Source organism: Taudactylus pleione, unplaced genomic scaffold (assembly GCF_031769625.1).
Source record: "Taudactylus pleione unplaced genomic scaffold, aTauple2 ptg000116l, whole genome shotgun sequence".
Taxonomy (NCBI): domain Eukaryota; kingdom Metazoa; phylum Chordata; class Amphibia; order Anura; family Myobatrachidae; genus Taudactylus; species Taudactylus pleione.
This window is the reverse complement of record NW_028284518.1, coordinates 7805574-7831450: the sequence shown is the minus strand read 5'-3', so window position 1 is coordinate 7831450 and position 25877 is coordinate 7805574. Positions and strand designations below refer to the sequence as shown.

Below are 25877 nucleotides of genomic sequence, written 5' to 3'. Positions count from 1 at the left end.
TGTTTATTGGCCAAGTACTGGAAAAACCTGCACTCACCTCCATTATCAGTGCTCAAAAACACAATGAGGGCCAGAATCCGAGATCTATACTAATGCATTTGCAACTGCAATGTTTCACAGATCGCAGTTGCTAAAATATGCTAATGCCTGCCAAAGTACAGCCGAGCATAGGGACGCCCACTGCTGCCTTCTCATATCCATCCGACGACATGCAACAGCATAAACATCGGTAACATCGGCGCACATAGGGCATGCTGCTGCATGCTGCAAAAATTATTGCAATGGCTAATTTATGCACGCCAATGAAACAGAGTTTAAATGGTTAGACATGCCTGTGTTTTTCTAACCACACCCCCCCGGGTACTTCTGGCAAATGCCAGAAAGGTCGATGGCCTCAGGGCCGGCTCGAGGAGGGCGAAAGTGTCCCCACGCCTCCGGATTCACTATGTGAGCTCAGGGAGACAGTAGGGGTGGCGGCAGTAATGGGCCGGTGTGCTGTGCTCGTCCACATGGCCATGACCCTGTGACTCATGGCATGCCCCCTTGAAACAAACACTTTGTGAGCGAGCGTGCCTAAGGTGCACACACAGGGCGGACTGCCAGGGCTGATCTACTGCCCCAGTCCATCCCTGTTATGGCATATCGGTCATGGGGTCTTTGTCCTCCTGTTTCACCTTTTGACTCCCCTGCCTGAGAGATACACAATATGTGTGGCAGAGAGATACACAATATGGATATTTACTAACAACTCTCAGATTATTCCTCTATATCTGCTAGTACCTAATGTCAGCATCAACTTCATTGTGTTACAGCGATTCTTCTTTGGCTAATTCTGTACTGTCACACACAGAGACACACACACACCTATTCCCTCCCACATACACAAACACACACCTTCCCTCCTGCCCCCAAACCCATCCTACCTTTAAGACAGCATACACACACAACGATTTTGTTACCAACGATTTTATGAACGATTTTCTGTCAGATTATCTGTCAGACTTTTTAAAGTGTAATGAACGATTTTTTTGAACTACAAACGATTTTTGAATATTCCCTTAATGAAAATCGTTCAGTTGGTCAGTCTGACTGAACTACAAACTACAAACGTGAACGCGCATGAACGATAATCGTTCATCGTTTTAACTCAGAAAGTGTATGATTTTTACGATTGAACGATAAACGATATCGTTAACGATAATCGTACAAAAAATCGTTGTGTGTGTATGCAGCTTAAGTATTATAAATCCTAATAACCCTGATCTTGCCTCTTAAATCCTGTCTCTATGTTATTATTATGTTTTATCTTTGGCCCTGATTCAGACCCACTCGCAAGCGGCTGTCCGCTCGCAAGTGGGTCAATGGTCTGCACTGAGCATGCGCACAACGGAGGGAGCTCCGTAGTGCGCATGCGCCAGACGCGACGAGCGAAGGAAAGTCCTTCGCTCGTTGTGTCTGATCAAAGGGGGCGTGCTGTCGATGTTGATTGACAGCACGCCCCCTTTGGTGGGCGTGCCGGGGGCGTGCCTCCCTGACGGGGGCGTTCCCAAGGGAACGCCTCCCGTCAGAAGCCGGCCCACTGACATCACTAGTGATGTCAGTGGGAGTGATTTGGGCTCTGATAGAGCCAAAATCACTCCGGGCCTTGCGGTTGAAAACCTCAACCGCAGGCTCCGGCTCGCAGTTTCGATGGTCGCGATGGTCACGACCATCGCGGCCATCAAACTGCACGCTCGTATAGGCTGTGGGTGGTGACCCACAGCTATACGAGCGTCCAGGAGGACGCTCCATTTTTATGGAGGGCGGCCCTCATTCAGAGCGTGCGCTCTGCTCAGAGCATACGGCTCTGAATGAGGGCCTTTGTTCTGTCAAATTCTGTTACTATGCTACACTCTACCTCACCATTTACTGGTTAATGTTTGTTGCTTATTTGCTCTAATGCATGTATGTACCTTTTGCATTTGACCAATTCAAATAAATTATCTACAAAAAAAATACAAACAGATTTTCTGAATCCTTTATTCAATCTATAAATACTCATATAAAATTACGTTACCTGTAGTGGTTGTTTGTAGAAAAAAAATCTGTACTTATATTAGATTTTTAGCAGTCCATGGTTATTGCATATAAAATATGACAATTCCCTTAGAATGTTTGATAGTATCAGTGCTGTTATCAGCATTTCCAGAACCTAACTACTGAATAGGGTCCTGTATATTTTACTTGGACAAGGTCATACTAAGAGATTCCAGGAGAAATTGAATTGCTGATAGAAAGGTTTATTATTCTTCATCAAAACATTTGTGTTGTCTAGGAACACAGAAATTACAAAAATCTTATTTTAAAAATGAGAACAGTAGAGGGATTTTTTCCCATAAATTATTTTCCTCCAGTCTGTTGAAGCTTAAAAGCAACAATAAAAAAAAAAAAAAATGTTAAGGATTCAATATACTGTCCTCCATTTCATATAATGCCACCAGTGTAAATCTCTGCCTGTAGAACAATACAGGTCATGATGCAAGGATCACAAGTACGGATTTTGTGCCTCAGGCTAGAGGAAATAAAATGACTTGCCCAAGGTCAATGGGGCTTGCACTGGTCTTGAATTGGGGTCTCCATTTTCACAGGCTAGAGTACTCCTTTCCTCTGCAAATACTTCTCAAGCAAGAGAAATAAGCCATTGTGCAACATTCCCAACAATTAAAATCCAGTAATTCCAGTGTTTGTTCATTTGACTAAGCATCATCGCAAAACCCCAGCCAAAGTCAGTATTTTCCCCATGAAAAAGAAAAGTATTTGAATAATCAATTGTGATGGTACTAAGGTTACAAAACTAGAACTGTTCTGCAATTAATGAGAGTCAGTGAACCACGACTGAGTGTTTCCGAAGTTTATTAATGGGAACCATTGCTCTATTACAGAATGTGCATAATATTCATGCAAAAAAATAACCCCCCAGTCTGTTTCTATTTAATTATTCTGTATTGATTTTGTTGACAGCATGACAGCGCAACTTATTATTACCCAATAATTAAAGACATCCTCATTTGTTTAAAGACTTCTCATACAATTTATGTAATTACAGTTTTAAGAAAATACATTTAAATGGAATTAGTACAAAAAGGCAAGCAGCAATTAAAAATAAGATTCTTCTTTCTTTTGTCTACCTATTTAGGATGTAAAGCCCTATTTATTAATCCCATTGTACATCATTTTCATGAGGATATGGTAGTTTCTGCATGATTTAGGTATCAGGGTTATTTATAACTAACTAGCGATTAACAAGATCATGTGCAGTGTCAGAACAGCCAGTGAGCTGATAGCAATAGCTGTCACATTACTGCCAAGAACTTTGCTGGAGCAGCAACTTATCAGAGCTGCTGTCCCAGGCAGAGATTTTAATAGATGAGAAATAAACACCCTTAATTTTCGTAGCTGAATCACAAGTTTTCATAAATAGGCCCCCTACTCTTTAATAATGTGCTAGTTATTTTCCTGCGAACCCACCTCTATTTCCCTTATTTATTTATTTATGTATTAAGAATTATTTAAATAGCACACATACAACAGTAATTTTTATAGCACAGCGCTTTGCAGAAATCATTTCAGTTGGACCGTCCCTGCCCCAGTTGAGCTTACACTCTATGGACCTGATTCAGAGCCGCTCGCTAGATATGATCGCTCGCACCCAGCGTATGCAAATTCAGCTAAGTGACGGCATGGCAGGCGCTCCCTCGGAAAGGAATAAGCATGCCCACTTTGTGCGAGCGATCGCTTTGTGTATGCAGACACCCATTAGCGTATGTAAAGACGCCTACTAGTGCACGTCATCTCCAGGAAGTGTATTAAAACATTGGTACATCGAGGACATCAGAATCGAACTCAGCGCTTGTGGTCGCCTTACCCTACCGCAAGCACTGCGAGGACTTCAGTGTAAAAAACAGGCATGTGACGTGTACTATGACGCTGCCTGTTAATTATGCACGCCTTACAAATGGCGTTGCAACACTCAGGCACGCCTGTGTTCGCACCTCCACTCCCCCGTTATTAGTGTCCTGCCCCTGTTACCACCCTCAAACTACCTCTCCTGTCACTCATTACACTGGGCTGTCGTTGCTGGGCAAGCGAGCGGATTGCGATCGCAAAGAGTACTTCGCGCACACGCAGAATGAAGCTTACCATCGGCCGCGTACGAGCGAGCAGCCGCTTGCGAGTGACTCTGAATCAGGTCCTATATTCTTTATCACAAGGACACACACACAATTATGCGCTTGGGGTAATTTTTTTTGTCAAACGCCAATTAACCTACCAGTATGTTTTTTGAGCTTGCGAGGAAACCAGAGCAATCGAAGGAAACCCATGCAACAGTGGGGAGAACATACAAACACTACACAGATAGTGCCTTAGATAGGACTTTAACTCATAACCTCCAGGTTGTGAGAAAGTAATGCTAGCCACTACACCAATCATGCTGCCCTCTTAATTTTGTTTGTTTAGGGTGCGAATAGGCTGAAAAGACATCCGAACATTGCTCAAGACTGCTTGACCTGTGCAAATGTACTCACTGTCTCCCAACATAATAAAAACCTAAAAACAGATATCATTATCACAATTACTTTCATGCACACAGTAATAATTAAAGACAGGAAATTGTGAAGTTAATGTTCCCTTGATTTAGGTTTACTAGCTTGTACCCATGAAAAATAAGAATGCTCATTGTTTAGAACTACATTTTGCAGTGATCACATTCATCACTCAGCGCAGAGCCGGATTAAGCCTTCGGGGGGTCCAGGGCACTAAATAGAGGGGGACCCTCTCCATCTTGTCAGCACTTCCCCCCTGGCTGTGTTCGCTGTGTCTGTCCCCCAGCACCTCCATGACTCAGCAGTGCAGGTCCTACCTGCAGTCCTACAGCGGGGGCAGACTCTGGAGCCTCCTCTCGGTATGGACGGATCTAGACTTTCTTTTAGAGGGAAGGGTGGTTTAAGAATTAAACTTGACTACTCCCATTTTCAATCTCAACTCTTTAGGGCCTTGCACCTTTCTACACCGCTTTTGGACACAGGCTGAGCGCATCTACTGAGTGGGATGCAGGTCTGTGTGCTATACGTTACACTGTTTGGCCGGGTGTCTGCAGCACGTCTGGTAAGTAACGTGTGAGGAGAACTGTAACACAAACCTAGTTATGCATGGTGTGCAGGGACACAGGCTGTGAGTTACGCACTGGTCAGCGCTGGGAGATGGGCACACATCTATATAATCTGACTGTCCTGAAAAATAGTGTGTTCTGTGTATATTCTATCAGCGGCTGTTGCACCTCAGTGGTTAGATCTATGTGAGCCATACCATAACTCTATGTATTATCCCAGACCTGCCTTATGGATGTCCTTTAGAGGGTAATGCACCAGGATGCCCATGCATGTAAGGGAAATGGCTGGAGGGAATGGGTATGTAATACCGACCATCGGGATGCCTCCTGTCAAAATACCGACAGCGGCACCTCGATGGTCGGTATCACGACAGGGATCGGGTAAGTATACTTACCCTCCCCCCTACTCCCCCTAACCCTCCATTTTTGTAGCCTAATCCTAACCCTCCCCACCCCGCACCCTAACCCTCCCAGTTAGTGCCTAAACCTAAGTCTCCCCCCTTCATGCCTAAAACTAACCCTCCTCTTTAGAGCCTAACCCTACCCCCCCCCCAGTGGTGCCTAATCCTAACCTCCCCCTCAAAAAACCTAACCCTAACCCCGCTATGCTGCCTAAGCCTAACACTACCCCCACCCCCCCCAGCGGCTAACAAAACGACCCGGATTTACCTCCTTCAGGATGACATCCTTCTGTATTCCGGCATCGGGATTAAGATTGGCATCGGTATTTCAACGCCTATCTAAAGTCCCGTGTCGGGCTTCCCACATCGGGATTTAGACCAGCGGCACCTCAGCCGTCAGTGTGCTAACTACATCCCTCCAGTGCTAGCGGCCCTGCTGTCCTCTGTTTCTGTAGTACAATAGCTGGATGAATACATCACACTGACCTGATTAGGACCACCTGCAACTCCCTTCCCCAGTGCTTCCTATTGGTACCTCTTATAGTGGCAGCATTGGACTTACAGTTGTACTGCTGCCACATAAGGAACACTTTAATTCATAACTATAAAATGGCTGCAGAAGCTGCAACATCCATGATGGTGTTCTTGTCCACAAGCTAATACTCCTCCACTTCCTCCAATACATAACAGACCCAGATTTCTACAGTGGTTAACTTCTTTTTTACCTTGTATCATAAAATAGACTACTTACCTGTTACTGCTGGGCTGTTTAATGCATGCACCTTCCGAACAGGCTCTCCCTCTCCTCCCACTGGTGCTGCACCTGGTCCTCACTCCCCTGACTGCTGTGCTGGGGCTGGCTAGGGTGGAGAGTGGAGTGGACTGTAGACACCACAGCACAGTGTAGAATCCCAAGCACTGTCTGCAGGCAGCCTGGTGAATACAGAGGCACCCTGTCACTCCTCCTTGCCAGACGTGACATCCCAGAGTCCATGCAGGGAGAAGGGCAGATCGATGTAAGGTCCGCCTCCTAGAGTGCCGGGAAGAGGAGCTGTACCACACGCAAGTCCCTCTTCCGGCCGCTGTATGACATGACATGTGTGGCTGTGTGCGCGTCCACCCCCCCACTTGCATCTGTCCCTGACTATCTGGCAGCACTGGAACTGATTCTTCTCATCTCCAGCCTGCGCCGATGCTGCTGACAGCGGAGGCTGGAGACAGCAGCACCACAGCTGGGGAAAAGCAGCACTGGCTGGGGGGCCCCCTGTGCATTGGCGGAACTCCCGAAGACAATGGAGTCAGTTGCCACTGGGTGCCAGCCCTGAAGGGGGCACCTGTCTCCATTGTCAGCCGGGTCCCGGCTGTTCCATCTATGCCTACTGGCTTCTCATTCTAACTAACAGTAAAAAGAAACAGAGCCAGAGGATTAATTGTAGTAGTGGGACAGAGAGGTATAAGTACCTAAAAGTTTTATATAGTCTTGTTGATGATTAAAGAAATCCTATATATCACACTATATATATCAGCTGTGAGGTCATATTGGTTCTGAGAATCGCATAGAACACTGTCATACTAAGATCATATGTGTGCAAGTTCATTCTGAGATCTACCCCTGCAGAAGTATTGGTAAAAGACGAAACACGTAGGGTTTGTGTGAAAGGTGGACACTATACTTAAAACATTTCCCTCCATTGGAAGGTGTAGAGGAATCTATTTTACCTATGTAGTGGATGTTGACATTTCTGGTTCATGTAAGATCTTCTGTCCATCTACAATTGTGGAATTTTAATAAAAGTCTATTTTAATGATCATGAATTATTATTAATTTTGGCCATTGGGCCTATTTTGGGTGTTTTCTGGTATGAGGGTATCTTTATAGAACCTCAAGGAGGACGTTAAACAAGCTCCATTATACAAACTCATTTGACCAGTTCTGAAAAAACAAGCACGAATATCGGTGATTTTAATCTCCAAGAGAAAAAGAATCGGAACCTTTTAAGCCTTGAAGGAATTGTATTATACAACATAAGGAATATAATGACTTTATCATTGTTCTAGAGTCTGATTAAAGCGCCCCAAGCGCCCCAGCAGTAACTGTGTTGTGTGTATATATATATATATATATATATATATGTGTGTGTGTGTGTGTGTGTGTGTGTGTGTGTGTGTGTGTGTGTATATAATTTATTTTTTCTTATTTTCGTAGCACTGGAGGTGTATCTAATCTATCATAAAGACATTATTAAGATATATTTACACTATCTTGCTGTTTAAATATATTTAACGAGCAATAATGTGTTTATGAAAGAAAAATCAGATACACCTCTAATGCTACCAAAATAAATAAATGAAGAAGTGCTGGCTTAGTAACAGCCATTCTCATCCAACTAGTGGCCTGTTACCATGGTAGCGGCCGCTGATTGACTGGCAGCCATAAAATTGACAGAACACACGTGTTCTGTCATTTACGGGGAGAAGCACTATATGTGTATGGTGTGCACCGGCCACTTTTCGTGTTTTGGATCTGGATCTTTCTTCGTGTTTTGGATCTGGATTGGTTTTGCCAAAACCACACTTCCGTGTTTTGGGTTCTGGGTTTTGTGTTTTGGATCTGTATTTTTTTGAAAAAAAGCATAAAAACAGCTAAAATCACAGAATGTGTTGCTTTTTCTGCTCCTATGCTATTATTAATCTCAATAACCTTAATTTCCACTCATTTCCAGTCTATTCTGAACACCTAACACCTCACAATAGTGTTTTTATGTCCAAAAGGTTGCACCGAGGTAGCTGGATGACTATGCTAAGCGACACGAGTCCCAAAAAACACGTGGCCCATCTAGGAGTGACACTGCAGTGGCAGACAGGATGGCAGTTTGAAAAACTAGGCCACAAACAGTACATAATGCAAAGAAAAAAAGAGGTGCAAGATGGAATTGTCCTTGAGACCTCCCACCCACCCTTATGTTGTATAAACAGGACATGCACACTTTAACAAACCAATCATTTCAGCGCCAGGGTCTGCCACACGACTGTGGCTGAAATGATTGGTTCGTTTGGGCCCCCACAAAACAAGCTGTTAATTAATCTGTCCCTGCACAAACTGGCTCTACGGAGGCAAGATGTCGTCCTCATCCTCCTCATCCACCGATTCCTCACCCTCTTCAGTGTTGTGTACATCCTCATCCTCACAGAGCATTAATTCGTCCCTGTTGGAATCCACCACCACAGGTCCCTCTGTACGTTCTGAAGGCTGGTCTCCCTGGAAGAGTTGATAATTCATTTTTATGAACATCATCTTCTCCACATTTTGTGGAAGCAACCTCCTACGCCTTTCGCTGACAAGGTTCCCAGCTGCACTAATCACTCTTTCGGAGCACACACTGGAGGGGGGCAACTCAGGTAAAATAGAGCCAGTTTGTACAGGGGCCTCCAAATTGCCTCTTTTTCCTGCCAGTACAGGTACGGACTGTCTGACATGCCTACTTGGATGCTGTCACCAATGTGTTCCTTTAACAGACAGACTTTTGGAGTACATTTTGGGGGTTACAGCACCCTTTAACGGACAAGCCAGCCGGCCCTTTACTTATGACACAGGTGCACGCAGTCGCTGAATGGTGAAAGTGGCCAGAAATTTTTCGGGCCACCCAAAGCGTCTCCTGCACGCCCCTGTCACTTTTCAGAAAATTCTGCACAAACATGGGACGTGCTGGAATTTGCCCAGATGTAATTCCCGCACAATATTGGTGGCGTTGTCAGATATCACAAATCCCCAGGAGAGTCTAAGTGGGGAAAGCCACTGGGCGATGATTTCCTTCAATTTCTCTAAGAGGTTGTCGGCGGTGTGCCTCTTACTGAAACCGGTGATACCAGGCGTAGCCTGCCTTGGAACGAGCTGGCATTTCCGAGATGCTGCTACTGGTGATGCTGCTGTTGTTGCTGCGTAAGGTGATACATCTACCCAGTGGGCTGTCACAGTCATATAGTCCTTAGTCTGCCCTGTTCCACATGTCCGTGGTTAAGTGGACATTGGGTACAACCGCATTTTACAGGACACTGAGGACACTTTTTCTGACGTTTCTGTACAATCTCGGTATCGCCTGCCTAGTGAAGTGGAATCTAGACGGGATTTGGAAACAAAGACACACTACCTCCATCAATTGTCTAAATCCCACTGCACTAAAGGCGGATACCGGACGCACTTCTAACACCAACATAGCAGTCAAGGCCTCAGTTATACGTTTTGCTTCAGGATGACTGCTGTCGTACTTCATCCTCCTCGCTAAGGACTGTTGGAGGGTCAATTGTTTAGTAAAAGTAGTGGTGTTCCTATTTCCTCTCTGGGATAATGAACAACTCCCAGCAGCAGCAACAGCAGCAGCAGTAGGTGTAGCAATGCAGGATCCTCCGGAGGAATCCCGGATAGGAGAGTCAGTCATGCCAGTGACATGGCCTGCAGGACTACTTCCGATCCTGACTAAGGAGGAAATTGACGAGGAGGGAGTTGACGGTGTGGTTTGCAGGCGCTTGGATACAACAGGACAACGGGATTTTAGGTGTCCCTGGACTGCTTACGGTCTTAGCCAAAGTTTCTGAACTTGATAACAACTTTTTATGAACGTGCTGCAGGTGCCGTATAAGGGAGGATGTTCCTAGGTGGTTAACGTCCCTACCCCTACTTATTTAACCTTTACATATGGTACATATGGCAAGACAGTTGTTGTCTGGATTTGGATATAAATATTGCCAGACCAAAGAAGTGGAATGTTTGGTCTTCTGCCCAGGCATGACCGTGATGGGCTTTTTCATCTCACGGACAACAACTGTCTTCCCTGGAGCCTGATTTAAACAAACCACATCACCATCAGAATCCTCCTCGCCAACTTCCTCCTCAACGCCAGCTACACCAGTATCCTCATCCTGTTGTACATCAACAGTGACAAAGAGCCACCTCTTACAATCCAGTGCTGGGAAGGTCAGGCAGCGCAACCGCCACCACACTTGGACTCTCATTTGTGATATCTTCCATAGTCATGTTAAGCTGAAGAACTAGTCATGAACATAGGGAAAGACCTTAGCCGTTCCTTGCCACTCCGTCTCGTAAATGGCATATTGGCAAGTTTACGTTTCTCCTCAGTTGATTTAAATGTTTTTTTAAGGTCATTTTCCTGAACTTTATCATTTGGGATTGTATGTGCCCCCTACTAAGACATTGGGCATTGGCCTTGGCAGACGACATTGATGGCATGTTATCGTCTATGTCATGACTAGTGGCAGCAGCTTCAGCACTAGGAGGAAGTGGTTCTTGATCTTTCCCTATTTTATTTTTATCGGAGAAAGTTTTGTCCTCCATTTATGTTATATTGATATATACGTGCGGCTAAGGCGCACACAAACACAGAAATTAATTTTGTGTTTTTGTTGGAGACTTTGTGGGTTACACCACCCTTTAAGAAATGAGCCAGCTGGCTCTTTACTTATGGGACACAGGCGCATACTTGGCGCTGCTCCTTGGCGCTGCTACAGTGCACACAATTCACAAAGACAGAAAAAAAGTTTTTTTTATTCTTTGTGGAGCGCACTTTGAGGGTTACACCACCCTTTAACAGACAGACGCACGCTTGGCGCTGCTGCTTTGAGGATGCAGGTGCGGCTATAGCCCACACAATTCACAAAGACAGAAAAAAAAGGAGATTTTTTTATTCTTTGTGGAGCGCATTTTGAGGGTTACACCACCCTTTAACAGACAGACGCACGCTTGGTGCTGCTGCTTTGAGGATGCACGTACAGTGCAGACAATTCAGAAACACAGAAGAAAATGTTTTATTTTTGTTGGAGTGCACTTTGGGGGTTACACCACCCTTTAACAGACAGACGCACGCTTGTCGCTGCTGCTTTGAGGATGCAGGTGCAGCTACAGCCTACACAATTCACAAAGACAGAAAAATAAGATAATTTTTTATTTGTTGTGGAGCGCACTTTGAGGGTTACTCCACCCTTTAACAGACAAGCCAGCTGGCCCTTTACTTATGGGACACAGGCGCACGCTTGGCGCTGCTCCTTTGTTGATGCACGTGCAGCCACAGTGCACACAATTCCCAAACACAGAAAAAAAAATTTTATTTGGTTTGGCGTGCACTTTGGGGGTTACAGCACCCTTTAACGGTCCAGCCAGCCGGCCCTTTACTTATGACAGAGGCACACGCTTGGCGCTACTTTGTTGATGCACGTGCAGCTACTGTGCACACAATTCACAAACACAAAAAAATATATTTTTAAATTTTTTTTGGAGTGTACTTTGGGGGTTACAGCACCCTTTAACGGACAAACCAGCCGGCCCTTTACTTATGGGACACAGGCGCACGCTTGGTGCTGCTCCTTTGTTGATGCACATGCAGCCACAGTGCACACAATTCACAAACACAGAAAATATTTTTTTATTTGGTTTGGAGTGCACTTACTTATGACATAGGTGTACACTTGGCGCTACTTTGTTGATGCACGTGCAGCTACTGTGCACACAATTCACAAATATAGAAAAAATATTTATTTTTTTTGCACTCTGGGGGAGCACCCCTGATGGACAGAGCAACACTACAGCACCCCTTTAGGACTGGGACACTGCACAGGACTTTGGAGTGGACACAGCCCCTATGGACAACTGACTGCACAACACAGTACAGCCAGCCCCTATGGACTTTGGAGGAGTGAACACAGCTTCTATGGACAACAGCAGCACAGCACAACACAGCCAGCCCCTATGGACTTTGGAGGAGTGGACACAGCCCCTATGGACAACAGCAGCACAGCACAACACAGCCAGCCCCTATGGACTTTGGAGGAGTGGACACAGCCCGTCTGGACTTTGGAGGAGTGGACACAGCCCCTATGGACAACAACAACACAGCCAGCCCCTATGGACTTTGGAGGAGTGGACACAGCCCCTATGGACAACAGCAGCACAACATAGCCAGCCCCTATGGACTTTGGAGGAGTGGACACAGCCCCTATGGACAACAGCAGCACAGCACTACACTGCTCTACACTACACTACACTATACAGCCCAGCCAGCCCTAACTCCCACCCTCCCTCTTCACTGTCCACAGCCGAGTGAGAAAATGGCACCGACGCGGGTACCTTATATAGAATCCAAAACCCGCGAGACCCGAAAGGCGGGATGATGACATTTTGCCTCGATTTCAGATCCGAGTCAGGCGGGAAAAGTCGAGCCTGACTCGGATCGGGGGGGCTCGGGGGGTTCGGATTTCAGAAATCCGAACCCACTCACCCCTAGTGTATACCCTGTGCCCCGCCTTAATCCAGCTCTGACTCAGCATAGTAGCTGTGCACATAACCAAAGGTAAGTTCACTCCTATTTATCAAGCCCAGATGGAATCATGCAGTAGTAGTTACTAGCATACTGTGACACTGAACAGCAAGGGATGCCGATGGTCAGCAGCATTCTGACAGATTTTTTTAATGTATTATAACCCTTACCCTAACCCTCCCCCTAAACCTCCCGTCCTGCAGCCCAACCCTAACCTTCCCATCCCGCAGCCTAACCCTAGCCCTCCTATTGCCTAACCCTAATCAAACCCCTAACACTAAGTCTGATACTTACCGCCAGGATTCTGACCGTCGGGATTCTGGATCCGATATTCTGATAACTGTTGGGATCTGGAGCCGGTATTCTGACCATCTACATCCTGAACAGCAGCATTTATTTTCATTGTTTGTTGGATGACCCACTACTAACAATCTGCTATGCAATACTATTTAGATATGAATAAATATATAAAACACTGCTCACAGCAGCACAGGTAATTGATAAGAAAAAGAGGCATGCTATGTGATGTCATCATGCTGTGAGATGGTGCACACATCAAATGTCATCTTATGATGAAAAGTGACATTTGCATTCTGGCCTAAATCATAATTTCTGTCCAATAATCTCTTTGCCCCTTCTGCAGCCCAACACTCTGACATCTCCTTTATTTCCTAAAATTTGCTCTGCATCCCTTATTACCCACTGGATCTTTGATCCCTAACTCACCTGGCCTCGGAAGATGCCCCTCAGAATGTGTGTTTTTTGATTCCTAATGGACTTATTTTTTTGCTTGATCCGGAGTTCTCCTGATCCCTATCGTGCTCTTTTTGTTTCCAGAGACAAGTCATTCCTACTTCACCTGAGCTTTGCTTTACCCCATGACTCTACTCCCTTGGTCCAATAATTCATGCATCCCCTGACCACCAGTGGCATAACTAAGGCAGGGCCGCTGGGGCTCGTGCCCTGGGCACCGTGGTACCGGCGGTCCAGGGAGGGGCCGCCAGCCATGGTACCAGCCCATCCTAGTTAGCCTATGTAGTGCAGACCGCAGTGAGCGTGGTCGCACTACACATTTACACACACATCGCCGCCAGTGCGGCAGCGATGTGTGTGTTTCAGCAGCCAATGAGAGTTAGACAGACTCTCATTGGCTGCTGCTGTGCCCACTGCGAGAGCCAGGCTGGAGCTCAATCATGAGCTCCGCCTTCCGGGTCCTGCAGTGGATGATGGTAGAGACGTCATGACATCTCTCCCATAATGCAGAGCGCGCCAGCCCGGGAAGACTGCTGTGCGGATGGCAGCGGGAGCAGGAGTCAGAGCCAGAGCGGGGATTCAGGTAAGTGTTTTTTTACTTGTGTGTTTGTCTGCACTACTGGGGGCTCTACATCTGGGGGGGACCTCTACTGGGGGGGACTACTACTGGGGGCACTGCATCAGGGGGGACTACTAATGGGTGCACTGCATCGGGGGGAACCTCTACTGGGGACTACTACTGGGGGGACTACTACTGGGGGTACTGCATCGGGGGGGACACCACTACTGGGGGGGTACTACTACTGGGGGCACTGCATTGGTGGACCACTACTGGGGGCACTGCATGGGGGGACTATTACTGGGGGCACTATATAAGGGGCACTGCATAGGGGTGACCACTACTGGGGCACTGCATAGGTGGGACTACTACTGGGGGGCACTCCATAGGGGGGGCTACTACTGGGGGGCACTATATAAGGGGCTTACTACTGGGGGCACAAGGTGCACTGCACTGGACCACTACTGGGGGCACTGAACAGGGAGGACCACTACAGGGGGCACTGTATAAGGGGCACTGGATAGGGGGGATCACTACAGGGGCACTGTATAAGGGGCCCTGGATAGGGGGGATCACTACTGGGGGCACTGCATAGGAGGGACCACTACATGGGGCACTGCATAAGGGGGATAACTACTGGGGACCTGCACAAGAGGGACCACTACTGGGGCCATTGCATACTGGGGGTATTGTATAAGGGGCACTACTGGGGGCCTGCATAAGGTGGACCACTACTGGGGGCATTGCATATTGGGGACTGTATAAGGGGCACTGCATTAAGGTGCATATAGAATGGAAAGGAATGTTCAGAGTGATGAGAAAGGGGTGTGTGTCATGTTGACACCACCCATTTTAAGTGGACACGCCCATTTATTTTGCCGCACGTGCCTTTGGCGCTCGCACATGGGGGGGCTCCATTTTTAGATTTGCCCTGGGCTCCAAATACCCTAGTTACACCACTGCTGACCACTTCTGCCCCTTTGATCTCCTGCTTCTTGAAACGTGTCTCCCCTTACCTCATCATTGTCTCCTGTATCTCCTACATCATGGGCTGAGCCCTGTGTCATTTTCAGGCACGGTGCATTAATTAACTACATATTATAAATACAATGACACAGAAGAACTGTTATATTTATTAGTTTATTTGGTCACCAAAATTAGGGTACATGTAGGTATACAATTATGAGCAGCTTATGCACTGCTCAGACGCAGATTACAGCATTGGATGGCAGGTGAATTATAAGATCAACAAATCTTCAGAGTTGAGTCATTATAGCACCAATTTACACTGGTACAGTATTGTGCATACTTCCATTGGATGCTCTATTGCACAGATCACCTATGGGCAGGCTCCTACTTTGATGATCTCTGGAAATTTGTTGATGACAGTAGCTGACACCACATCTTTCAATTTCATATCTCCACCTTCCATTACCTCTTCTCATTCCAGCTATAACACACCATCAGAAGCTGCATAAACAATTCAGTCGCCAATACCTGCTTTAATTTTTGGAGCTGATAATGCTTCTCCCCATCTACCTTTACATTATGGTTGTTGATTTGTTTTTGTGCCCTCTGTGAAAGTAAAGTAAACTTGTATTACTATTTTTACAGTTGTTTTCCTTAGTGATTCTGAACTCCTAAAGGTGCGTACACACTGGGCAATATTTTTCTCGACCCAACGATAACGATATCATTATCGTTCAGTCGTTCAAAATATCATTCATTTTTTCCCTAAAAATTATGAACGATAACGACCAACGATGTGCGCTCCCGTAGGTCGTTGTTCATTGTCGTTCATCACACGTACATGCAGGCCAATTTTAACTATATTGTAGTCATTTGTTTTATGGAAAACGACCAACAACAAATGATCTTCATGTTTGTGGCCACTCCCAGGACACTCTCTTTCCTCCATCTTATCTTGTCTTTGCTCCATTGTTGTTCATTGATCGTAGGCAAAATCGTTCATCATGTCGTTCACTGTGTATGAAGGATATGAATGATATCGTTCATGACAGAGGCCAGGAACTTCAAAGGAAATCATTGGTCGTTATTGTTGAATTGCTAGGTCGCTCAGTGTGTACGCACCTTAAGTCTCATTCAAAGTTAGCTTTTAACATAGGAGTCTAATACAATACTTTTCTTGTAATAATGTCCAGAAAGTTTTGTACTTAGCTGTCTATTATATCTATTGTTTAAATCTCCTTGTAGCTGCTATTCTTCATTCAAACATCTTGGAGTAGATTTAATAAGGTGTGGTTTGTCAAAGCCAGCAATCATCAGTATGTGTCTACCCATCTCAGATTGGGAGAAAATAAACTAGGGTCCTGGATCAATCATTATTTCAGAAGCATCACAAACAATATTACTATTTCTAAACAATTACTTCTTTCTCTTCCATTTTATTGGCATTTTCTTCAGCATTAGTGTTGAAGGAGCCTGCAGAAACAATAAAGGAAACCTAGCCACCACCCAACATGTTTGGGAGCTATACAACGTGCTGGTGAGAAGCCAGGCAGGAGGAATACCATGATACCAACTTTTAGAATAAGGGTTTATGGGAGATTATATGATATGGGTCGGGTACAGGCAGGGGGGCAGAGAGGGAGGAGAGCGGGTACTATTTACCCGGGCCTGGGCTTGCTGGAAGGGCTTGATGGGGGCCCGGATCTGGCGCCACCCCCCCTCCCTCTTACATCAAAGCAGCCCAGCACATGCTGCTGTGTGTTGGGCTGCACTGTGAGACTGCTCGTGGATGCTAAGTAGTTGCCACAGCAGTCTCTTATGCCTGTGGGGTGAGCAATCACACTGATCGTGCCCTCCACTGGCTATGCACCGAGCTGAGGGGCTCACAGCGCCCCCCTCCCTGCTTTGCAGTGCTGCAAAAAAAATGTTTTTCTTCTTCCTAGGGGGCGTGGCCACTCCTCCCACAATTAGGCCATGCACCCTTCTTCCCATGAGCCCCTGGGTGCAGGATGCCGGATCTTGGGAACCCAGCAGTCGGAATCCCAATGCCGGCATCTAAACAGGATTAGGATACTGACACCTGTCAGTAGGTATCCTAACTCTAGCCCTAAACCTTCCTCCTTGGTGCCTAATCGTAACCCTCACCTTACCTTTCTCCCTAATGCCTAAACCTAACCCTCCCACTCTGCAGCTAAAAACCTAACCCAACCCCCTAATTCCTAACCCTAACCCTCCCACTAGTGCCTAACCTCTAACTACATCCCATCTATCATACGAGTTCCAAAATTATTAAGAGAAGAGATATAGGTTTAAGAACTCTCTTGACCTTTCCGAAAGTATTGCATTTATTAGTCAGCTTTGAATATGATGAGAAATATATTGATAAATATTGATGTTTTAAGTAATTTGACAGGTTAATTGATTTAACAGGTGGATATTAGCCCCCAATTGTAGATTTATGTAATGTGGTCTTCAAACTTTTTAATAACTGCTTAAAGTAGTAATTTCTAGAGATGTGCGCTGACCCCCGTGTTTTGGTTTTGGATCTGTATCTCCTCTCTGGATTGGTTTTGCCATAACCACCCTTTCGTGTTTTCCTTTTTGGTTTTGTATCTGGATTTTTTTTTTTTAAATAAAAAAAACAGCTAAAATCATATAATTTGGACCTGTTTTTGTTCCTACAGTATTATTAACCTCAATAACATTTATTTCCACTCATTTACAGTCAATTTTGACCACTTCACAGCTCACAATATTGTTTTCATCCAGTTTAGGCACAGAATTTGCACCAAGCTAGCTGGCTGACTAAGCTAAGCGGCAGCAGTGGGCGGCACAAACACGTGGCAGTTCAACTTCCAACATGGCACATCAGGAAACAAATGTTTTTATTATTCAAAAGGCCTGAGGGAGTTGGAGTAGGTATGTAGTTGAAGGCAGGGACAGGAAGGGTTGATTGGTACTAAATTAAATTAAATTTTTTGATTCCGAAGTAAATTTATGAGGGAGGAGAGGGGAGGCATTTACAGAAAATATTTCTCTCATTCACATCAGTCCTTGCCCCAGAGGAATGCTTGAGCACCATGCCTGCAGCTGGGAGTGGATTTTCATCCAAGAAGGGGACTAGGAAGACTTCTAGTAGTGCTTTCCAAAACAATTGACTGTTCAAAGATTCCACTTGAAAAGCATTTCCCAACCTGTACAGAGACATAAAAAAAACATAGTTAATGGCCCCCAAACTGCCATTGTACCCACTGTCCACCAGCACAGATATGTGGACAAGTGGAACAGAGCAAATTAAAAATTTCAGATTTAAGGTCTTACGTTGTGTCTTTCTTGAGAATCCTGCACCTGCTTCTGCTGCTAGGAGTGGATTTTCATCCCAGAAGGGGACCAGGAAGAGTACTTTCCAAAACAATTGACTGTTAAATATTAATTTTCAAAGATTCCACTTGAAACTTTTTCCCAACCTGTACAGGGACATTAAAAAAAACATGGTTATTTAGTGGCCTTCAGACTGTCATTGTACCCACTGTCCACTTAACAAGCACAGATATGTGGACAAGTGGAACAGAGCAAATGCAAGATTTCAGATTTAAGGTTTAAGTCTTACGTTGTGTCTTTGTTGAGAATCCTTGAGCACCATGCCTTCTGCTGGGAGTGGATTTTCAGCCCAAAAGGGATGAATATGTTGTTTCTGCTACCCAATGGATACAGATCTGAAGAGCTCAAGTGGCACTTGATACAGCGATGGCTTCTCCTTCAGTTTCTCCAGCTAGTGCATCTGCTCAGAAATAAATAAACTTTCAAAACACCCACTGGTGATGCAGATGAGTCAACACAACCAAGTTTTGACATCTGGTCGAGTCAGAAGACTTGCCTACGATTAATGACACCTCTAGTGTGACTCCATCTGATATGGTGACAATTTAAAGAATGGTTGAGGACTATTTAAAAAATGTTAATGATAGCATGCTAATAGGCATGTCACACAGGCCATTTGACTACTGGCAGGAAAAAAAGGTCATTTGGAGGCCCTTGCACAAACTGCCTTTGCTTTACTTGAGCTGCCCACCTTCCAGTGTGTACTCAGAAAGAGTTTTCAGCACAGCCAGGAACCTTGTCAGTGCAGTTTTAGCTGCTTTATTCCATTTTTTAAACCATATCCTCTATTGTCACCTTTTGAAAATGTTTAGGCAAATCTCAGCTGAGGCATTTGTGATCTCATGGCTAACGCGCACACATACACAGAAAAAAAAACACATTGATTAATTGATTGATTAATTAATTTTTTTTGGCACTTGGGAGGGAGAGCACCCTAATGAGGAAGCAGCCTCTTGATAAACGACACAGGCAGCACCCCTGTGCAGCTATGTTGCTGATGATAAGTTTGCCTAATGCACACACAGAGAAAAAAAACACATTGATTGATTAATTAATTCATTTTTGGCACTTGGGAGGGAGAGCACCAGAACGAGGCACCAGTCTCTTGATAAACAACACAGGCAGCACCCCTGCGCAGCTACGTTGCTGGTGATAAGTGTGCCTAACGTGTGCACACACACAGAAAAAAAACACATTGATTGATTATTTGATTGATTATTATTTTTTTGGCACTTGGGAGGGTGAGCACCCGAATGAGGCAGCAGCCTCATGATAAATGACACAGGCAGCACCCCTGTGCAGCTACATTACTGGTGATAAGTGTGCCTAATGAGCACACACACAGAGAAAAAAAACACATTGATTGATTGAATTGATTTTTTGATGGCGCTTGGGAAGAAGAGCACCTGAATGAGGCAGCAGTCTCTTGATAAATGGCACAGGCAGCACTGTCTCCTGCGCAGCTACTTTGCTGAGAAGTGTGGCTAATGCACACACAGAAAAAAAACCCTTTTAATTTTTTTATTTGTTTTCACTCTTGGGGAGGGAAGAGTACCCCTGAATGAGGCAGCGGCCCCCTGATAAACAAAGGCAGCACCCCTGCGCAGCTCACACAGAAGAAAAATCTTTCTTTTTTTTCACACTGGGGGTGAAGAGCACCCCTGATGGACAGAGCACCCCCTGGACAACACAGCAGCAGAGCTTATGGACTGCAGTGACACAGGAGCCACTGAAGCCCCTCTCTTCTGTCTGCAGAACAGCTCCTAGTATAGTAGATAGAGTAACACAGGCACATCCCAGCACAGCAGCCAGCCCTAGTATGGAGTGGACAACAGACAGCCCCTATGACAAGCGTGACAACAGCCAACCAGCCCCTACGCAGCAGCCAGCTCCTGACAAGTGACAACAGTAGCCTGCCATTTAAACACAATCAGCAACAACACAGCACAGCCCCCTCCCTCCTTCCTCTTCACTCTCCCCAGCCTGAATGAAAATGGCGGCGATCGTGGGACCTTTTATACAATCCAAAACACGTGAGAATCCGACAGTGGGATGATGACATTTTACCTCATTTTGATATCCGAGTCAGGCGGCAAAAACCCGAGCCAACTCGGATCTGCCGCGTATCTCTTAAGTTCAGGTGGGTTCGGATCTCTGAAATCTGAACCCGCTCTTCTCTAGTCATTTCAAGGTAGTAAAATTTTGCAAATGTAATTTCTATGTTTTTTTCAGTCCAAGATTTTTGGGTTGTAAAATGTTGTATCTTCTAATAAAAGCGGCTGTAACAAGACATTCATTGCTGAGTGTGAGCTTGGAGCATAATTGTATTCTGCTTTGTATTCACAATCAAAAATGACATTTTGTTTTGTGAGATGTGATTATTTCAATGCCATTGCCAATTTACACTTGAGGTATTCGCTGTTTATCTCCCTAGAATCTTTGAAATCTGTCATGGGACCCTGCTTTGTACCTTTCTTGTGCATTTAAAACAGAGCATTTTGACCAATGTAATAAACGTTCTAAAACACATATAATAAAGACAGTCCACTGTTTCTTCATTTTCATAAAAAACATAAATGAGGTTGACTTGAGTATTATTTAGGAGAAAAACTGTGAAGTTGAAATTAATGATGGATATGGTCCTGTGGTAGGTAATAGGATGGACTAGAGATGCTTATAAAGTTTAACTGATTTGAAATACAATTGAATTTCTCTCGCTCATTAGTCATTGGTCATTGGTCACGTACATGTTGATGGTACAATCTTCTTGAAGTTCAAAATTTGCAACACTTATGGATACGATACATCCCGCCATTTACCGCATGAATATCAGTGTTAATAATGCCAGTATATACTGTATGTAGAAATGTGATTAAAGGCCAGCTCTTCTGAAAATAGTTGTCGTTTGTGATGATAGGACTTCCAGTTTTATGACTGAGCAGTCCTTCTACGCATGAGCTGGCCGATGCGCAAGCCACAGGGGACACTGGAAGGGATCCTATTGGATCCATCTCAGGGAAGAATGTGAAAAGGAGCTCAAAGGATTACATTAGTCAACACCATGTATAGATGGCATTGTCTACCGGATACAACCTCCAAAAAGTTTAGCTCTCCAGAGCTTTGTACATATGGGGAATGCAGTCAAAACTGCAAAGTCCACATACTTAATAAAAACTGTTTTGAAGTGGTTGAAGGGATCACTTCCCATCTCTGGCCACATACAAAATATTGTGGACACCAGCTGAGTCTTTTAAATTAATCCCGGTGGCATCATATGTAGAACTTTTTCTTGCCATATTCCATAGGACATTTTTTTCTCCTCTTAATAGATATTGGTAGGGCTGGTGTAGGATCTTTCCTGTCCCTACTGTGGCTCTCTGAAGGCGGACCTGGCACATTGTTTTTGGGCATGTCCTATGATTAGATGATTTTGGGCTCAGGTAGGGCATTATGTTACTTGTCACTTGGTAAGCTATTTACCCTTTCCCCTCTATAAGCCATCCTTGGTATCCTGCCTGAAAGCATGCGGGTTGCTAAGGGGCAAGGAAATTATTACTTGTAATTGCTGCAGCCAAAAAATTTATTTTGCAGTTGTGGATACAATCTGCCCCTCTGTCATTCTCACTATTTTTAGAGAAGCTCTTTCATGACTTCTGAATGGATTGGTTGGAAGCATCCATGCAAAAAGAGTTTATAGCGCATTTCTTTGAGACAAGAGAGTTTCATTGACACCCTCACTCGTTCACTTAGGGAACAACTCTGCAAATGTTTTCTGGGTACACTTTGGTATGAAACCCATGTGTGTACTCAAGACCCCCCAATTTACTTTTCCACCATGCAACCTGATACACCATAATACCTCATATTACCAGTGACTTGGTATACCTTCTCTTGCCATATATGTTCCATAGGGGCTGCGGTTCTTATTTTTTCTTGTAGATCCAGGTCTACCTCTCATTCTAATTACTTTTTTGTTTATTTAATTACTTATTTGTTAATGGTTCACATACTGCTGTTCCTTTTTGTCATATATTTTTGTTTTACCTGCTTTATTATTTGTTTGCATTGTACTTTTGACTTATGCTTTCATGCTTCAATAAAGAAAATAAGTTTTTTCAAATAAAGGAGTGGTAAATAACATACAAACAATAAAAATGTACTGTCAAACTTGCTATCAAACTCCTTAAAAATGCACATCTAAATATACTGTAGTCAGTCTTACTGGTGCCCACATGTAAATTAACTATTCTTTATAACACTGTTGCCCTTTGAAAAATAATCAGTCAGGTTTCAGATGATGCTCACTAGCTAACCAGACCTATTCTAGTAATAAATCATTTGATGCAGACTAACCTGTGTGTCTGGAGAAGATATCGATGCAGATTTATAATCATTATCTTATTGCCGACATTTCCCATTTTGCTATCTGCTCTATTATTTTTTATTGTTATAGAATTTGTATTAATATGTCACTTTGTTACGGTTATAAGCTTGTCACTTTGTCACAATTATAAGCTGAGACATCTATACTGTAATATGGTATATATTATTTATATTTTAATAGATACTTAGCTTAATCAGTGTTTTAAAAAACATTACAAAAAAGCAATATGAAGTTTCCCAAAATGTTTACCGAATTTAAAATCAATTAATTAATCAATTGAAAGTAAATCATTTGCATATATGTTTTGATAAGCTGTAAAGGATAACATATCCTACCTCCCAACTTTGAAGCAACTTGAATGGGAGAGTTAGCGAATCAATTGCAAGATGGAACAGTACAAAGAGGATGTGGCATTACCTATGCTGGCGTTTATAGCACTTTTGATGCCTCCAAACACCCAGTAACTTCCATTATGCAGAACAGCTATGCGCAAGACATCCCTTCCAACTTTCCTGCATACAAACAAGATGTTCCTCAGAGGGGGTGACAGAGCAGAGACCTCTTATGAGTGCTTTACCATCTATATCAGGAAAGTTAAGAAGTACGGAATAAACTTAATATAGTGTTGTTTCTTAAATGTAGAAAATCTTTGCTTACTCAAAAAATAATTCACAACTTGCCTAATGTATTATGGACCTCATTCAGAGCCGGACGCTATTTGCGCTCGCTCGTTCAGAAAAAGGGGCCGGATATTTAAATAGAGCACTTGCTCTTTGCGGTCTGTTGACGCCTCTATGTCTGAACGAGCGAATGAAACATGCGCTCGCTATTTTTTAAAAAACGCCCCCTGGCCGCTCGCATCCTATGTTATCTCCGCTATTTATTAGATTAATCGAGTACATCGAAAGGCGTATGAACTGCTCGCAGTGCTTGTGGTAGCATTTTCCTACCGCAATCATGCGAGCAGTTCAGGCTAAAAGACAACCAAGTGACGTGGTCGATGACGCTGCTTTGTTAATTATGCACACCCTTAAAACGCCCATTTTGACCATTTGGCACGCCTGCGTTCGGATCTCCACTCCACGTTTTCAAGCACCTTCCCCTGTTACCACCCACAAACGCCTCATTCTGTCACTCAAATTAGCAGGCATTCGCTATTTTGCGAGCACACAATTTCTGACCGCAATGACTGGTTCGCGCATGCGTATTACAACCCATATGCATGCGCAGTTGTGCGAACATCGCTCGGAGCGAATGAGCGGCCGCTTACGAGCGGCTCTGAATCAGGCCCTATGTCCTGTTTCTGTTAGTCTATCACAAAATACATTGACTTGATTTAATCAATCAATCAATAAAATCAGTTACTTTTTCAGAATAAATTATTGACATATTGCACTATTTTTAACATTAACTGTATAAATGTTAGAATTTCAAACTAGTTAGAGCATAGCAACAGCCCTTTGTGTATGTTGAATTTGTAAAGCTCATGTAATTATTATATTTATAATTATTTATATAACTTTTAGATATTTGAGTAGATGCCTCTTATACAGAGTTTGAATTTTAATTTAATTTATATCATATTCTGAGTTTTGTTCTATATAATGTATATTATAATATGTTATTTTGCTATTCGAAAATCAAGGCTATTTATTGTAAAGATTTTAAACATTTTCACATCAAATACTGAATATAACAGAATTTCTATCATATTTAGAGTGATATTGTTTCAGAGGCAACAATATGGGTTATTCATTAGATTGAATTTCCCAAAAAGACCACGGAAATGTAGGAACTCCCATTCAAGTCATTGCGAGACTGGACTCTGATCATTAGGGCTGTTGATAAGTAGGTAACCCTAAGGGCGATATTTAGATCTGACAATTTTAAATTGACCATGGTGTGCCCAGAATAATTGTTCAATTTACAATAATAATCATAAACTGTATAAGTACATATGTAATATGGCATTATCTATTTTGTCAAAACAATAAATTTATTGTTGATGACATTTACATAGTAGATCAGAATATGGAGAGGAAATGTTGAACTACACCACCTACTGTGAACCTAAAAATAGTATTCTAGACTAAATTGCTAGTATAAACAGATAAAAAAAAAAGAAAAATATGTTTTATATATATATATATATATATATATATATATAATGTTATATTTATATATATATATAAATTTATATATATATATATATATATATAAAACTAAAAACAACTGAATTGATGACTAATGTAAATGACTAATGTAAAGTGTATATATATATATATATTTACACTTAGCGCTTTAGATTACAGTTTTTGTATGAAAATAATCATTGGCGTGGTGTGTAATCATATGCAGTGGTTGCAAAAAAACATATGTGAGAGAAAAATTATTTAGCTATTTCTCTATACTTTCCTGTTTGATGTCTATTGATTTTAACTTGGAAATGGCTTACAATCTTATAACCTAATTTTTTTTTTCAGAAATCTTCAATAGCATGCTCTGATTACACTGCCTGGCCTCATCGTTTCAGTGCTGTAGCAGAGAACACATGCTGTGGTGTGTGGGAGAGTAAAAGGTGGCTGACCTTATAGTGTGCCCTAGCAATTCATATAGAAATCAAAAGCTGACAGCTGCCGTGAAAAAAGTCAAGCTGCAAAATTGCAACGCAAATGGCTACTGGAGCGTTTCTACAATTACTAACCTGCTATGATAAGGCCTAAAACACATTTGATTGCATTCTGTCAACAAGGCACATTATGCCTACTGCAAATAAAGCAAAAATAAAGATTGCACTTTTAATTATAACATATTTAAAATTCAATTGCTAGAAAATAAATATCTTCATCTTTAAATTGCATCAATAAAATTTCAGAGGACGGAAATGTGAAATTTTATGGCGCATTAGTCTTAATTTTGTTTTTCTCTGCAGACTAATTTGGGAAGATTTTATATT

The 25877-nt window shown here is 43.4% G+C and overlaps 1 long non-coding RNA gene across 1 annotated transcript in view; it reads left to right on the top strand.

Annotated features, from left to right (window-relative positions):
• LOC148524749 (uncharacterized) overlaps window positions 1–25546 on the top strand; it is a 43124-nt gene extending 17578 nt beyond the window's left edge. Inside the window, exon 3 of the long non-coding RNA XR_015878348.1 lies at window positions 25405–25546. This is a non-coding gene — a long non-coding RNA (uncharacterized LOC148524749). The remainder of the gene's footprint in view (window positions 1–25404) is intronic.
• Window positions 25547–25877: the final 331 nt, after the last annotated feature.